Source organism: Pleurodeles waltl, chromosome 3_1, assembly GCF_031143425.1.
Source record: "Pleurodeles waltl isolate 20211129_DDA chromosome 3_1, aPleWal1.hap1.20221129, whole genome shotgun sequence".
Lineage (NCBI taxonomy): Eukaryota > Metazoa > Chordata > Amphibia > Caudata > Salamandridae > Pleurodeles > Pleurodeles waltl.
Genome location: NC_090440.1, coordinates 1,147,686,438 through 1,147,702,132, shown reverse-complemented (window position 1 = coordinate 1,147,702,132; position 15,695 = coordinate 1,147,686,438). Strand labels below are relative to the sequence as shown.

Here is a 15,695-nt window from a genome sequence, read left to right as displayed (position 1 = left end):
ACCCACCAACCCCACTATAAAACACACCCCCACACAACCCACAATTCCTTGCAAAATCACAAATTCTGCTACACATTGCCAGCCCACATATACCCAAAACTGCACACACAAACCACACATCATACTTCTACACGAAACCCACACAACACCACTGCACTCAGACACTACTTACAGCATCTCACATACTCACACACCCTGCAGCCCCACCAAACATCCCACCCTCTGCACAACACACACACACTACACCCACTAGACAATATGCATGTCCCCACAAAACAAAAGGACCCCTGTTTCACTGATGAGGAGTTGGGGGTCATGGTAGACGAAATGGCCAGAGTAGAGCCACAGCTGTTTGGTGCACAGGTCCATCAGATATCCATTGCCAGGAAGATGGCGCTATGGAGGAGAATCGTAGGCAAGGTGAACTCTGTGAGAACCTATCCACGCACAAGGGACGACATAAGGAAGAGGTGTAACAACCTACTGGGGAAGGTGCATGCAATGGCATCCAGGCACCACACTGCCGTCATGAAGACTGGCGGTGGACCCACACCTCCTTCCCCACAGTTGACAACATGGAAGGAGAAGGTCTTGGCTATCCTGCATCCCGAGGGCGTCACTGGAATACCTGGAGGGCTTGGCACTGGTAAATCACCCATACTTCTCAACCACCATGTACACCAGCATGGTATGTCTCCCCATCACCCTATCATTCTTCAATCAACTCCCTCCCAAACTCATACCCACCCCCATAACCACCCTCATCAATTTTTCCTTGCATGCCTAAAGCACTAAAATTACACCTCTCCAACGTCATCATTCACACACACAAGTAATGCATGGTCAACATGTAGCACTACCAATCACACAATGCATCACCATACACAAACCACATGTTGAAAAACGACACCCATCCCATAGGGAAACACATCAATGCTAAACATGTATCTGAGGATGATATTAACATATCCACAGGTAATGTCAACTGGCAGCATGTGCCATGTCTACCCAGTCCTCCACCAGAAGAAGGCCCCAGTGATGACAGCTACTCTGGATGTCTGGATCTGGAAAATCTCCATGGCCCATCTGGTACCACTGGTCAGTAAGACACCGTAATCACCCCACATCGGACTCCACGACAACAGCAGCCACCCAACGTCCCCAAACCTCTGTCCCCAGGATACGTCAATCAACAGTATGCTCACCTGGACAGGGACTGGAGTCAACACCTCCCAGGCAAGACGAAGAAGGTCCTGGTGTCAGTATGAGTGGGCACACAGTTCAGGGGACTCAGGCACAGGAGGCCAGGGCCAGTGGAATGATATCTGTGCACTAAGGAGTGGGCCAACCCAGGGAACCGACTCTCCAGGAGGCACTGTCACACGTCCTGGGAGCATACCAGAAATCCCAGGCCAGGATGGGCCAGGTACTTAACACCGTGCAGGAGAACCAGAGGCTGCAGAGGGAGCACCACCAGAAGGTCATGCAGCAGTTGCAGGCCCACAATGTCAACATGGCCTCCACTGCAGGGGTGCCCAGTGAAATTGTCACCATTATGCCTGAGTACTGAACACACCAGCGTGCCCCTTCCACTAGCCAGAGTACTGGCCAGCCCTCTACATATGCTGCAGCTAGGGAATGGAGGCTCAGCCAAAGGACTCACAGCCCAACAGCACCCCTCTCGCTGTAGCAGAGGAACCACCCAGTAAACGTTCCCTGAGAGCCTGACATCCTACAGAGACTGTAGCCAAGACCAAAACCACTGCCAGGAAGTGAGCCTCACCAACATGTCTCTCTTGTGTGCCACTGAGACACCTTGTTCACTTTGGACTGCCATTGTTTCTTTTTCCTATGGCCCCATGGATAGTGGACCTGTGCTACAAACTGGGCCACTACACTGAAGATTTCATCACCCCACTCAATAGCACTATCCCTTTCGTTATTGAAATAAACACACTTAAACACAACAGTAGGATTTGTGCGATTGTATACGCAATGTCTTGGCCTTCATTTCCTGTGCAAATGCCATGTGAAGTATGAATCTATCCAATGTACAGTCTGCTGTGGGTACACATTACCAGTGTAAGTGCTTGCCACAAGTCACTATCCACCAAACTGTGTGAAAGCAGTGTGTAGGCATTCCATGAGTACACAGTAGTGGCCACACCAACATCTGAAAAAAGGGAAACTCGAGTGACATTCAAATTAAAAGTAAAGGGAAGTAAAGCAACATGAGTACCTGTAACATAACAGCCTACATTCATCTGGTCACATCAACTTAAAATGTTGCACTGCAATTAACTCCAAACAGTAGTAGTGACAAGGCACAACGTTTGTAAGGGCCTTATACAAGATACCATGGTGTTAGCTACGGCATGTTCTCAGTAAGCCAATCTCTCCTCTAGAACACCTAGTCTAGGCCATATGTCAGGGGCAATGAAGTCACACAGCGGTTGTGTAAGCACATTGAAACTCACTACATTCCCAGCAAACAAATGCCAAGTACTGTGGAATGAGGACACAGTCTGACGTGGATATGCATTTAAACTGTAAAACAGCTGATACATTGCATAGGCAGAATAAGCCTTTTTCCAATCATCATACCACTGGCAACACTAACCACAGATGAAACAGTGTTAGGTTTTATAATGCACACGTTAGAGCTTGGTACATCATAGCTGCCACACAGCTCTTCCTTTAAATGGTGGTATGAACAGAACTGCAGTCTTACTTGGCTGTCATTGAAAGTACTGGTGTATCAGATTTGTCCTGTTGTTCACATCATCCTCCTCCCCATCTTCATCAGTGTCTTCAGTTTCCTCTGCTGCCACAGATGCATTGTCTCCCCCTTCCTCTTGCAGTAATGGCACATGCCTTCTGAGGGTCAAATTATGAAGCATGTTGCAGGCCACGACTATCTGACAGACCTTTACAGGGGAGTAGATTAGGGATCCACCAGAAATATGTGTGCACCTGAACCTGGCTTTCAGTAGCCCAAATGTTCTTTCTATGACTCTTCTGGTCTGTCCATGTGCCTCATTGTATCGATTCTCAGCCTCTGTCCTCGGATTCCTCACTGGTGTCAACAGCCAGGATAGTTTTGGGTAGCCGGAGTCACCTGGTAATAATGAGAATCTCACATTACGTGTACAACACTTCAGAGGACAACTCCAGGTAACATACTGTGACATACATTGAATGAAAACATCATGCTCACCAATGAGCCAGACTCTCTCTCTCTGTATTTGTGCCATCATCTGTGTGACACTGCTGTTCCTCATTACATAGGCATCATATACAGATCCTGGAAATGTGAGAAATATACTGATCAGCAAGGCACACCGTCTGCACATTTAAAGTTAAAGAATGGTAAATCTTCCTATTTCTAAACACCTGCTCATTTATTCTGGGAGGAACCAAAGCAATATGGGTCCCGTCAATATTCCCAATCACATGTGGAATATGTCCCATTGTATAGAATGCAGCCTTAACAGTGGGCAAATCATCACTTTGGAAGAATGTGATATAGCTGCTCATGTGTTTCAGCAAAACATTCAAAACTCTTTTCAGCACTCTAGTAAACATTGGCTGAGCCATACCTGCAGCCAAGCCCACTGTCATCTGAAATGATCCACTGGCCAGGAAGAGAAGCACTGACAGCACCTCACTATGGGAGGTATTGCAGTAGGACTATGAAGACCAGGAATGACATCTGGCTCCAATTGTGCACACAGTTCAGTGATTGTTGCCCTGTTCAGGCGATAGGTGAGTATTATATGGCTTTCCTCCAATGTAGCCAAGTCAACTAGCGGTCTGTACACGGGTGCATTCCTCCTCCTCCGCAGTGGTAGGTATCTAAACAGGCCAAACATCACTAGTGTAAGAAAGCATGAACAATAGAAACACACAAAATTACATTAAATAGAGCTTTCTCATATATTTCAGACAACCGATGCGTGAAATCTGCTCTGGTTGCCTCAACATGCAAATGGACTTCAGATACTGTACAAAATCATTATATGGTCATACTGCTTCACAGTTGTAGTCTAAGTTGTGAGATGTGATTTGCAGCATTACACTTTAAATATTTGTCAACTACTCTCATTCAAGCAGTGCGCTGGTATGAGCACTAATTTATAAGCCAGATACTGCCAACAAATGTACAATGTAAACATGTAGGAATTGCCTTGCTGCGTACAATAAGTACCTATGATGCACATATCATTGACTACAATGATAACAATCTTCAGAAAATGGCATCCGCCTCTCCTGCATGCAGAGGACAGGTGGAAGTGACCTCACTCCGCCGGTGTTTGGCGGAGAGCGGTCTGAACCACAGTGCAACTCCTCATTGGTTAACACTATGTAGTCTATGTCTATGGAGAACAGGGGCCAATGAGGATCACCGCCGGCAGCGACAGTGATCACTGGCATGGACGTGACCGGCATTTTCAGAAGCCCATGTCACTTGACTCCTAACTCTCACCCTATCAAGACCTCCACTGCGTGAGCTGCTGTGTCCTGTGTCTGGAAGCCACAGTGGCCCGTGCTACAAAGGAGAGGTCCCCAACCTTCACACCTGAAGAACTCGAGAAGATTTTGGATTGGGTCCTACCCTGGTATGGACAGCTGTATGGGCCTCCAGCTCAACAAGTGAGCGCCTTTTTGGTATGTTGGATGCAACATGGCTGTATGTAGATGAATGTGTGTGCATGCAGTGTGTCCTTTAGGGAGTATTGTCTGCTGCATGCAATATGTATACAGAGGTACGAGTGATGTGTGATGAGTATGATGATTGTGAGATCTATGCAGTATGTAGCCCAATACTGTAACTGACTGAAGTGTGCAGTAAATGGTGTCCTTTTGTCTGTGTTTCCTATGCAGGTCAGTGTCCATCAGAAGAAAGGGTTATGGCATACCATCGCCAAGGACGTGCAGACCCTGGGGGTCCATGGCTGGCAGAGCACCCACGGCAGAAAGAGGTGGGGGACGTGAGACACTGGGCCTGGAAGACAGCGGAGGCCCAGCTGGGGACATCCTCCCAACGATGGAGGGGTGCCCATCAGATCCTGACCCCCCTAATGGCCTGCATACTGGCGGTGGCCAATCCAGAGTTGGAAGGGCGCTTGAGGGCAGCACAGCAGCCACAAGGGGGTGAGTACTCACAGTGTCCTTTTGTTTCCTTATGACTGGCATGGTCTTTGGATGCCACGGTAGTACTCAGTTTATGCCTCAGTATGCCATTGTTGGTAATGTTGTATAGTTCTGCATTGCTATGGTGAATGGTATGTACATTAGGGATTAGTTAGATTGTGGGATTTCAGCTTATGTAAGGGCCTACATCCTGACTCACCAGTGTCGGAGGGATGCTCTGATGTCCACTGTCTAGGTGGCATGTCCTGGCAATTTCAAGTTGTACAGACACTGTTACCGAGTGAATGAAGCTGTATCTTTGTCAACAGGCAGACATGGATTAGTGAGTCTCAGTAGGTGTGCAGATGGTAGTTTCTTTAGATTTCATTTTCAGCTGTTGTTCCCAGGCAACGGTGCAGTATTGTGGTTGTCACTGCATTGTGTAAATTACCAGTGAGTGATTGTGAAGTGTTTGCCATATGTGCTGTCCTTGCAGTGATTGACCATGTGCTCCCTTTCTTTCTCCCCCACCCTCCCTTCTTCTCTTCTACTGTCCTTGTGTGCATTAGCATCATCTGGCGAAGGAGCAGGGGCACCAGCAAGTGGGGGAGCTGAAGCCCACAGGACTCAGGAGGCAGTGTCCACTGACGTCGAGGGGACCAGTGGGTTGGAGGGTGAGGGGACCACCACGGGGAGACAGGAGCTACTACAACTGACTCAGATTCCTCCTCCAATGGGAGCTCCCTGGTGGTGGTGGACCCCTCTCGAAGCACACCAGCAACAACATCTTCCACCACCCTCAGTTCCAGCACTGCCCTCCCAGTTGCCCCCCACCCAGTTGCCTGTGCCCGCTTACCCAGGAGAGTGGTGTCTCCTTCACCACAGGCACCGCAGCCCCTGCCCCAGTCAGCCCTGCTGCCCTCATTGAGGAGGCTGTTGACCTCCTGAGGTCCATCTCTGTAGGGCAGTCAACCTTAGTGAATGCCATCCAGGGGCTGGCATCCCAGATGCAGCAATGCAATGCCTACCTGGAGGGCATTCACGTTGGCTTGGCTGGCCTACAGAAATCGTCTCAGGCTCTGGCCTCTGCTTTGATTGCAGCCAGTGTCCCTAGTACTTCTGCCCCCCTTCAACTACCTGTAGCCAGTCCGAGAGCACTCTCCCCCACCCATCCCAAGCACACAATCAGACGAGCATGCACCCAAGACAACAGACATGACACAAAGTCAAGCACCACCGATCACACCACAAGCATACACACAGCCAACACACAGAAGCACACACAACAGCCACTACCTCCACTGTCTCCCCCTCCACCTCCTCACTCACATTCAAATCAGCACTCACACCTGCAAGCATTGCATCCTCAGTCCCATATCCTGCTACCTGTTCAGCCTTGCCCACAGTCACCACAACAGTAGACATGCAGACTAGCACCCCATTCACCACATGCTCAATCACCACCACCACCATCACAACTACATGCACCACACCCACCCACTTACTTACAGACACCACCCTAACATACATTCACATGACCTGTTTGTCCTCTCCTTCCTTCTCTTCCCCCCTCCTCCCAAAACACATAAACACTCCCACTTAGACCCTAAACAGTCATCCCCCTCACACAAGCGCACTTTACATGCACCTGCAACCTAGTCCAGCACACCTACACCTCCTACAACCACTTCCTCTACCTTCACTCCCAAACCTACTCTCACACTCCGCCCCACTGTACCTAAAAAACTTTTCCTTGCCCGCCTCAACCTCTTCCTTCCTCCTGACCCACCTGTGCTGTCCAAAAACGTAAGGTTTTGCTCCCCCAGCCTAGTCCCTCCAGCTCCCAGTCCTCCCATGGCCCTCTAGTGTTGCAAATGTCCCTCCTCCGCTAAAAATCCTCCCACTACAGAGCACTAGGCAGCCACTCCCACCTCCCCCCCACTCCAGACCCACTCCCTCAGCCCTAAACAGAAAATCAAGACCCCATCCCCTCCAAAACCTAAGTCCAAGGACCCCCTTTCCAAGAAGAAACCCACCCGACCTTGGAGGTGCCTGCCTTCTACATTGATGTCCCGGCCCAGTGGAGTCAATTAGGCTGTCAGGAGTCAAGTTGGGCCTATTTCGTTGCCATTGAGTTGCCATGGACAATTGGACTGGCCAGTGGCCCTTTGTTCATAGTTTTTGTTTTGTTGTCAGCACTATTCCCACCAAAATACAGTGGTTGAATCACAGGTATTTGGCCTACCTTTCTTTTGTTTTGGCTTATGTAATTGTTGGATTTTCTAGCAGATTGTTCTCCGTGTGTGGTATGTGTGTATGGTGTGTATTGCTCATGTGGGTGTGTCACTCTCCCCTCCATCCCTTGAGTGCTAGGCGGCTGTACTCATGGTTGTTGTCTTCGTCGACGGTGCTGCTCCTGGACTTCCATCACGTGGTACAGCATTGGTAAGACTTACAGTTTGGGTTCCCTGGCTGCCGCGGACTCCTGTGTCCCTGGAGGGCAGTGTCTCCTTTTATATGGCTCGTTTCCGCCAGGCTTTTCGTGGCGGTGGTCCCGTCCCAGAAATCCTGGCGGTCTGCGAAGTCATAATATGGTGGGCGGTGTATGGTCTTCCGCCGGCCTGAAGATGGCAACCGCCGTAGTCGGTGGCCAGACTGCACTGGCGGTTCTGATGGTGCATTGGCTGTATGTGGTCATAATATGGCAGCTTTCAACGCCAGCCTGGTGGCGATACTACCACCATCGCCAGCATGGCGGTCAGCTGACCGCCAAAGTCGTAATGAGGGCCTTAATTTTTGAAAATTTGTATCTTTAGTTGTGTATGTTGGATTTTTTTCTTTTTGGTCTTGCTTTACTCAGACAAATATTGCCTATTTTTCTAAACCTGTGTGGAGTACGTGTGTGGTGTTTTCACTGTATTACTGTGTGTGCTTAAAAATACTTTACACATTGCATCTGAGATAAATCTGACTACTTGTGGCAAGCTATCAAGGGAGTGAGCAGAGGTTGTCTTATCTGTGTGGCTCTCTTACCTTGCCTACAGTGAGGGTCTCTACTTGGACAGGGAGCAATCCACTGCCAACAAGAAACCACATTTCTAACAGCTTCCTTTTAGGTTGCTAAGTTTTTTTTGGTGGAATCAGCTCAGACCCTAGCAATAATTCACTTACAGTCTTGTGGGATGTTCAAGCATGCAAACGTATTGTATTTAGGAGCCAAGCTGATAAGTGCAAGGATGTTGGAACTGGATTAAATATTTGGTTGTGGTTCATTGTCAATAAAGTGAGAAAAGATTCTGGCAAATGTGATGTTCATCCGGTAGGAGCAGCAGTTCTGTGAACCAATATTGTCTGGGCCATTTCGGGGCTATTATAATTATCTGGCATGATTCTGTCTTCAGCTTGTTGAGACTTTTCGGGTGTAATGGGATTAGGGGAAAAGCATAAGCAACGATCTCTCACCATCTCATCGAAATTGCATTCCACTAGGACTCTGGCTGTGGATCCCAACCTGCGTTGAACCGGCATTTCTGATCCTGCTGAATCGCAAACAGGTCTAGATTTGGCTTTCCCCAAAGATTGAAATATTGTTCATAGCGTCCTGGTTGGGCTTGCATAGGTGATAGCTGTTTATGGTTCTGCTCAACCTATAAGGTTGCTTATTCCTGAAACATGCTTTGCTTTCAGCTTCGCCTGATTTTGCAGTGCTCATTTCCAAATCTCTTGGTCTTCTTGAAACAGTGCTTAAGATCTTGTGCCACCCTGTGTTTTGATGTAAATGCATGGTAGTGGTATCCCTTTATGGGGAGAAAAGGCTGAAGACTCAATGTCACAGCCTTGAGTTCCAATAGATTTGTGTGAAGATTCCTATGGCACAGAAAATCTTGTATGTCCAAGATCTTAATTTGGACTTTCTAGCCTGAAAGAAGTGGCTTTTAACCATGCCGGTCTGCAGAGAACAGCCATATTTACCAGCTCTTGAAAGCCTGTACAAGCGATGTCCATTGCACAGTCTATAATTTCAGCTGATGTTCTTTCACTCTCTTTGCCCTCCTGTAGGATCCTTTTGTCTCCATCTTTACATCTTCAGGTAGGCGACATATGTATGGAGCAATGTCTGACCCCATTTGCCTGTCATAGCAGCCGAGGATCACGAAGGAATTGGCCACCCAGACTATAGTTGCTTAAATGAAATAAAAACACTTCCCCTATATACTCCAAACACCTACCTACCCTATCAGCTGGTGCTGAGATGGGTGTAGAAGGCTTCTTGGAGCGGCTTTGAGTTGCTTGAGGTATGATGAAGTTCAGCTTTGGGTACCCAATTAAACAAGCTGCAAACTTTCTGGTGCCTTATATTTCTTATCCAATTTGGGCAACACCACAGACATGGATGTTTCATAATTTTAATAACAGAGATTGCCCTAATTGGTTTCCTAGCAGGCTCTTTAAAGTCATACGAAAAGCTATCTAATTGCTTTATAGGCATTGGTAGTTCATATTTTTTCACAGCTCTTTCCATTAGACTATGAAATCCTCCAATGCTGTCAGGAGGCGAATCCACCAGATGAAAAGTCAGCGGCCACAGTATTGGAATCAAGTCGTCATCCTGTTCTTTGGGTGAACTTTGATCATCTGGCACTTTATCTTCCTCTCTTTCTTAGTCGGAGGATATTTTATCATCCGCAGGTGGGACTGTGAGGTTTGACACTGGTGTCCCTTTTGGAGTATGCACCACTGGAAAATTACGTGGTGTGTGCCAAGTGGGAGGCTGTACCTGATGAGATTGTGGAGACTGTATTGGCTGTGTTTGTGATGCAGTCTCTGTGGGCGCCGAAACCTTTCATAGTAATCTTATTACATGGTCTGTAAATCCTGAACCAAAGCTCTTGGTACCTCTACCATGTCTTTCTGAGGCTGATGATGACTATAGGGTACGTATATATATATATACTGAATAGGTCTATCAGCATATTGTGCACCAGAAAAGTGATATTTCTCTTCAGAAATATGCCTCACATTCATCCTGAAATTTTACATTTAATTCAGGACTACGGGCCTTTCCAAATTGACCCTTGTCATCTGAATCCTCCATATCCAAAATATGGGTTGATAGAAGTGGTGGAACTTTACTTGGGGATGCATGCTCTGGCATCAGTAAAGTTTGGCTGAGAATGCAGTTTTTCCCTAGTCGATTGTGTCATCGACAACGTAACCGTGGCTTTTATTGTGGACAGTGTTACTATTATCATTATCGACTGGGTCGTCAACGGTTTCCTCGTCGACATCATCACCGTAGTCGTGGAAGTCGTCGTAGGTGTTTATGCCAACAACTGTTTCATAGGTGTTTTTATGTCACTGTTAATGTAGAGTTTTTCCATCAAAGGTGTTGAGGACAGCTTTTGAAATGCAATGCCAACTTTGGAGAAGGTGAGGGAGGCTCAGATTTCGAAATCCTTGAGGAGACTCGCCTTTTAAAGCCTGTGCGACATCCTGAACTGTCGGATTTCTCTAGTAGTTGTCACACATATATATATATATATATATATATATATATATATATATATATATATATATATATATATATATATATATATATATATATATATACATATATGGTTACATTAGGGCATAAGTTATAGTTACTTTAGGTAACTCTACCTATAGCTGCTGAATTTCTGTGGTTTTGTACGTTTGAAATATGAGCATTACTATAATTCCCTTTGGTTTTTTTCAGTGAATTTCTATGTTTAAAAAAAAATCTAATTCCTAACTATAACGTACCTGTAACCTTTGTTTTTTTCAGTGAATTTATATGTTTTTTTTATATATACTAATTTTCATTACTATACGTTAATCTAACCACCGCAGCCCACGGCCTTCGGCCATGTGTGGCAGTACTCTGACACAGGGCCTGGCCTTCGGACAGTGCCTAAGTCCAATGCCCTATAAACACCCAAACTTGCACCCATGCACAGCCTTCACCCGTGCGCAGGGGCAGCTGCCCCCAAGACCTGGCCTGCAGCCACGCCCTACAGCCAACTACCTGTAATCACTCAACCTCATGCTGTACATGAGCCTTTGGCCGTGAGTGAAGGGAGTTGGCTGCGGCCTCTCTGTGTGTGAGAATAGATGTGAGAGTGTGTACCTGGAGAGAGTGGCTGTCAGATTGTCTGTCTGTGTGTGAGAATTCATAAATCGCTGTTTTAGTGGGTGCAGGTCTGTGAGTGGGTGCATGAGGGTGTGAGTGGGTCTGTCAGTGGATGCATGAGTGTCTGAGTAGGTGTGAGTGGGTGTGTAAGTGTCTGAGTGGGAGAAATGGATTGAAGGAGAGAAAGAGAGAAAGAAAGTGAGAGGAAAAGAGAGAGAGTTTTTTAAAGCTTTAATATCTCATATAGTTAGAATGAGATATTTGTGTTCAATTTAAAATAAAACAAAATGTATTTATTATTTTAATTAAAATATTTTTTTAAATAAAAAAAAAAAATGTGAAAGGAGTCCAGCTGGACTCGAAACCCCAAAAGCTCAGTGTGGACCTTCACATTGAGCGACGGGGATTGTTTTTTTGGGGGGTTAATTTAAGCCCTTTATGGGCTTTCTGGGGCTGCAAGGGAGGCCTCAAGGGCTCCCCTGTAGTCCCTACACATTTGTTTTACTTATTTTAAAAAATAATAATAATTATAATAAAATGCCTACACAGGCTACCTGGCACTGCAGGGGAAGCCTTAAGGCTTTCCCTGCAGTGCTACTGCTTCAGCAAACACAGAGCTGCTTCAAGAAGCAGCTCCGTGCTTGCTGAAGCATTTCATCCCTATCCCCTGCACACTTGTAGGTGAGAGTGATGAAATTTCGGAGTGGCGGTCCCCAAGGCCATCAGTGCTCCAAGAGGGTAGCCGGGCGTCCCCCCTCCAACATGAAGATATCTCCGGGAGTGGTGATCCGCAGGGCTAACGGGGATCCAAAACGGACCCCTTTTCCAACGTTTTCTATTAACCCCGGGGGATGGTGGTCCCTGGGGTGTGAGGGGCCACAGGCCCCGCATATATCTATATAGAAGAACCAGGGGGTGGTGATCCCCGGGGCACGGGGTTCCAAAGGGACCCCATTTTAAAAGAAAAAAAAAGATTTGCCCCAAGGGTTTTTGGTTCCTGGGGTGTTGGGGGGGGCGTAGCTCGCCCACCCTGCATACATAAGAAGGAAAGCCCTGGGGAGGTGGCGGCCCACGGTGCTGCAGCGGGTTGGGGGAGGCCGTGGATCCCCCTGCATTTTTATAAAAGAACGCCCTCTGGAGGTGGCAGTCCCCAGGGCAGTGGGGGGCCTCGGGCCCCCGGCATATAAAAAAATGAAAGCTCCAGGGAGGTGGTGGTTCCCAGAGCTGTGGGGTGACCAGGAGGCTCCCCCAAACTAAATTAGTTATGCCCCCGGGACCTGGTGGGAGCCCGTGATTGTTTTTATTTCTTACCTTTTTTCTGTAAATCGTGCAAACTCGCAGTGAAAAAATAATTTAAAAACGTACTTTTGCTCTTGGGGGGGGAGGGGGGGGTTGGGGGTGCTAAGGGGTCAGGGTGTCCCTAACCGGGCCTCTTTCATTTCATTTTTACTTTCTTTCTGGGACTCAGCTCAAGCAGAGTCCCAGGATGGCTGCCAACACTTCCCGGTTTGAAGTGTTAGCAGCCAATCAGAGCTGTGGATTTCCCTGCACGAGCTTGTCTTTGTTTGCGAATACTTTGTGGCCAGAAATATACAAATTTGAATTTCCCTGAATTTCTCAAAAACTACTGAACATATGTTCTCCAAATAGGCAAAATCGTAATCTGCGTACCAACAGATAACTTTCTGCTTAATTTGGTGTAATTCGGTCCAGTGGTTCGGTCTGTAGTCATGTCTAAAGAATCCTGTGGAAATTAACATGGGAAACGCAACGTTTTTCGAGCCCCCTTTTTCTCAGCTCCCGCTTGACGGATCACCCCAACACTTTCCACACGCAAGGAGAATCATTGCAACACTTTTGTTTTTAAATTTCCAGAAGATGCAACAAATGGTTCCAAAGATATAGGTAAGTCAAAAAACGCTTTTCCTATTGAAACATGGCCCTAACTATAACTAACTACTGACGACTGCCAGTGACTCGTAATGACAAATAGCATCCTAAGTTGGAGACTGTCCTTGAGAGCAAGGGTGCCAGGATAGTGCTATACCTCGATCGCATAGCCTTTAACATCAATAGCAAGTCACAGGGATGGTAGGAACACTGAGAAGGAAGTCCATAGCAATGTTTTCTCCTTTTCTCTCTTGATTCCTTATGGTAGGATTTATTTTGAAGCGAGGACTCAGTTGCAACGGAAGGGGTTCTTTCCATGGCCATGTTGAGATGGTGCTTTTTTTCCTCTCTAGCCTCGAGACCTTTCAACTTGCCTATGAGTGTATACCTTATTGGTCTTTGAAGGCTTGTCTCATAATTTTCTTGCAGAATTCACAATCCACTACAAGGTTTGAGGATGGCAAACATACCACACAAACATCATGTGGATTAGAAGATGCCTTCTTCCTCCTGCAGGACAGCATCTTCATGAAAAGCGAGGACATTGCCAGAGAAAATCTTCTATAAAGGGAGTTAAAGTAAGGTAGAAATGCTTTAGGTGCCTTAAATTCAGAGGAAAGGACTTCATAGAACATGGTTACAAAACCCTTCACAAAACCCTTGAAGTGTTCTGAGATGCTTTCAGCATGAACAGGAAAAAATAACTGAAGCGGTCAGGCAATTGCCAGTACAAGGCATGTTGGAATATAGAAGTTGCTGGTTCCTTAAAGTGACAGTACATGTTATTCTCAGCTTCTACTTGCATTCGGCCTATAAGGCCACTTTCTTCCTTTTTTCATTTTTACCCCATTTACCTTAGTATTCTTGTGTGCAAAGGTTTGAAAATCGGTACTGTAATGCAGTCTCTTGTGTTAAAAACAAAGAGCATGAAAGAAAACAGATGAATAGGTTGTTATTGCAATTAAAAATAATGCATTTCTAACCTCTATTACTTGTATACTTCCTTTGTAAGGATCTGAAGGTATTTTGGGATTCATTGTCAGCAGACATAAATAGCCTACATGCATAACTATCAATGAGGATCCTAAAATGATTAACAAATATATGATGAAACACAATATGTGTCAGGCTTTTTTTTGGAAATACTGTCAGGAGAAAAGTTTCTACTTTGCAACACAGGGGTGTGCCAGTTCCCAAAGGGAATAGCAAAAGAAAACCACTGAAATGGTTAAGATTCCTGACAGCAGGCAGAAACAGTCTACATGCATAAACTATTTACAAGGATCCTAAGATGCATAACAAATATATGATGAAACACAATATGTGTTGGGCTTGTTTTTTAGTAACACTGGCAGGTGAACAGATTTTTTCTCCTCTGCAAGCTAGGAGGTGTGCCAGCTCTCAAATGGATTAGCAAACAAAACCACTGAAATGGTCTTTCACTGAGATCACTTTATGTTTGAGTGGGATGGCAAATTCCCATTAGCAGCACAATCCTTTATGTCTTAGACTTGACTTTTCACAGATAGGCAACTCATCATAACAATTATGGAGAGGCAGCTGCTGTCTGCCTCTTGTGAGCCTGCTCCAGATTTCTCATCAACATGTGTCTTCCATTGTCCCTAAAGAGTTTGGCAACATTTCAAGAAGGCAGACCTTTTGGAGAGAATATAAACAATGAATGCCAAATACTTGATTCTCTAAAATTGCCATAATCTCTTTTCGAGCATCAACAGTACTTGAGAGGAGTACTTTCCCCATCCTCTAATTGGTAAACCCATGAATGATAATTAGCAAGTTACCCATATCACCTGATGCCAATCATGATGCAGCAAAATGATGTAGCTGATGACCATCAAGCTTTTGTTATTTTTACTGCACGCTCCTGAAGCAAACACTACTAAAACTGAGAAATAGCAGACATGTAGGACAAAGCTGTAGGCTGGCGGAACACTGTGCATGTTACTGAACCGAAAGAAATGTTGAGTTTCCAGTCAACCTAACATGGTTGCTGTTTACTGACACACCTGCATTCAATGTCCTTAGATATGTTTTTTCAAAACTCCAATATTGAAGCAGAATGGAAAGCATGTTAATCTATAAAAGGTCCATACTACAAAAACCAGGGCCCTATGGTGACACAGTGTATTGAGATAAACGCACAAGTAGATTTAACAATGTCACACTAAAGGATAATGCAAACACTCGGCTTTGGCGCAGAGCTATGCTATATAGAAACAAATCGCAGAAGTTGTCAACAGTACCAAACTGCAGAAAACAGGATTGCAGCAGGAGCTAAAACAGTCCCATTTCACATTGTGAGAGATTCTAGGGGCTACTGCAGTAACATTCTACAGAGTCTGAGAACCATGACTCATACCAGTTACACCCTGTAACATTGAATGGAGCATGGGGACCAATGACAGTGGCACAGTGGAGGAGAGCATAAAAGCATCCGAAAGTACTATACTAAAGGAAGAAAAGAAATAGTAGGGATTGGGGAAAGTGTTAGATGCAAGAG

General features: G+C 46.0%; 1 protein-coding gene across 1 annotated transcript in view; it reads right to left on the bottom strand.

Annotated features, from left to right (window-relative positions):
* Positions 1 to 15,695, bottom strand: part of IGSF9B (immunoglobulin superfamily member 9B) — a 1,080,599-nt gene that overhangs the window by 361,557 nt on the left and 703,347 nt on the right. The window lies entirely within an intron of this gene.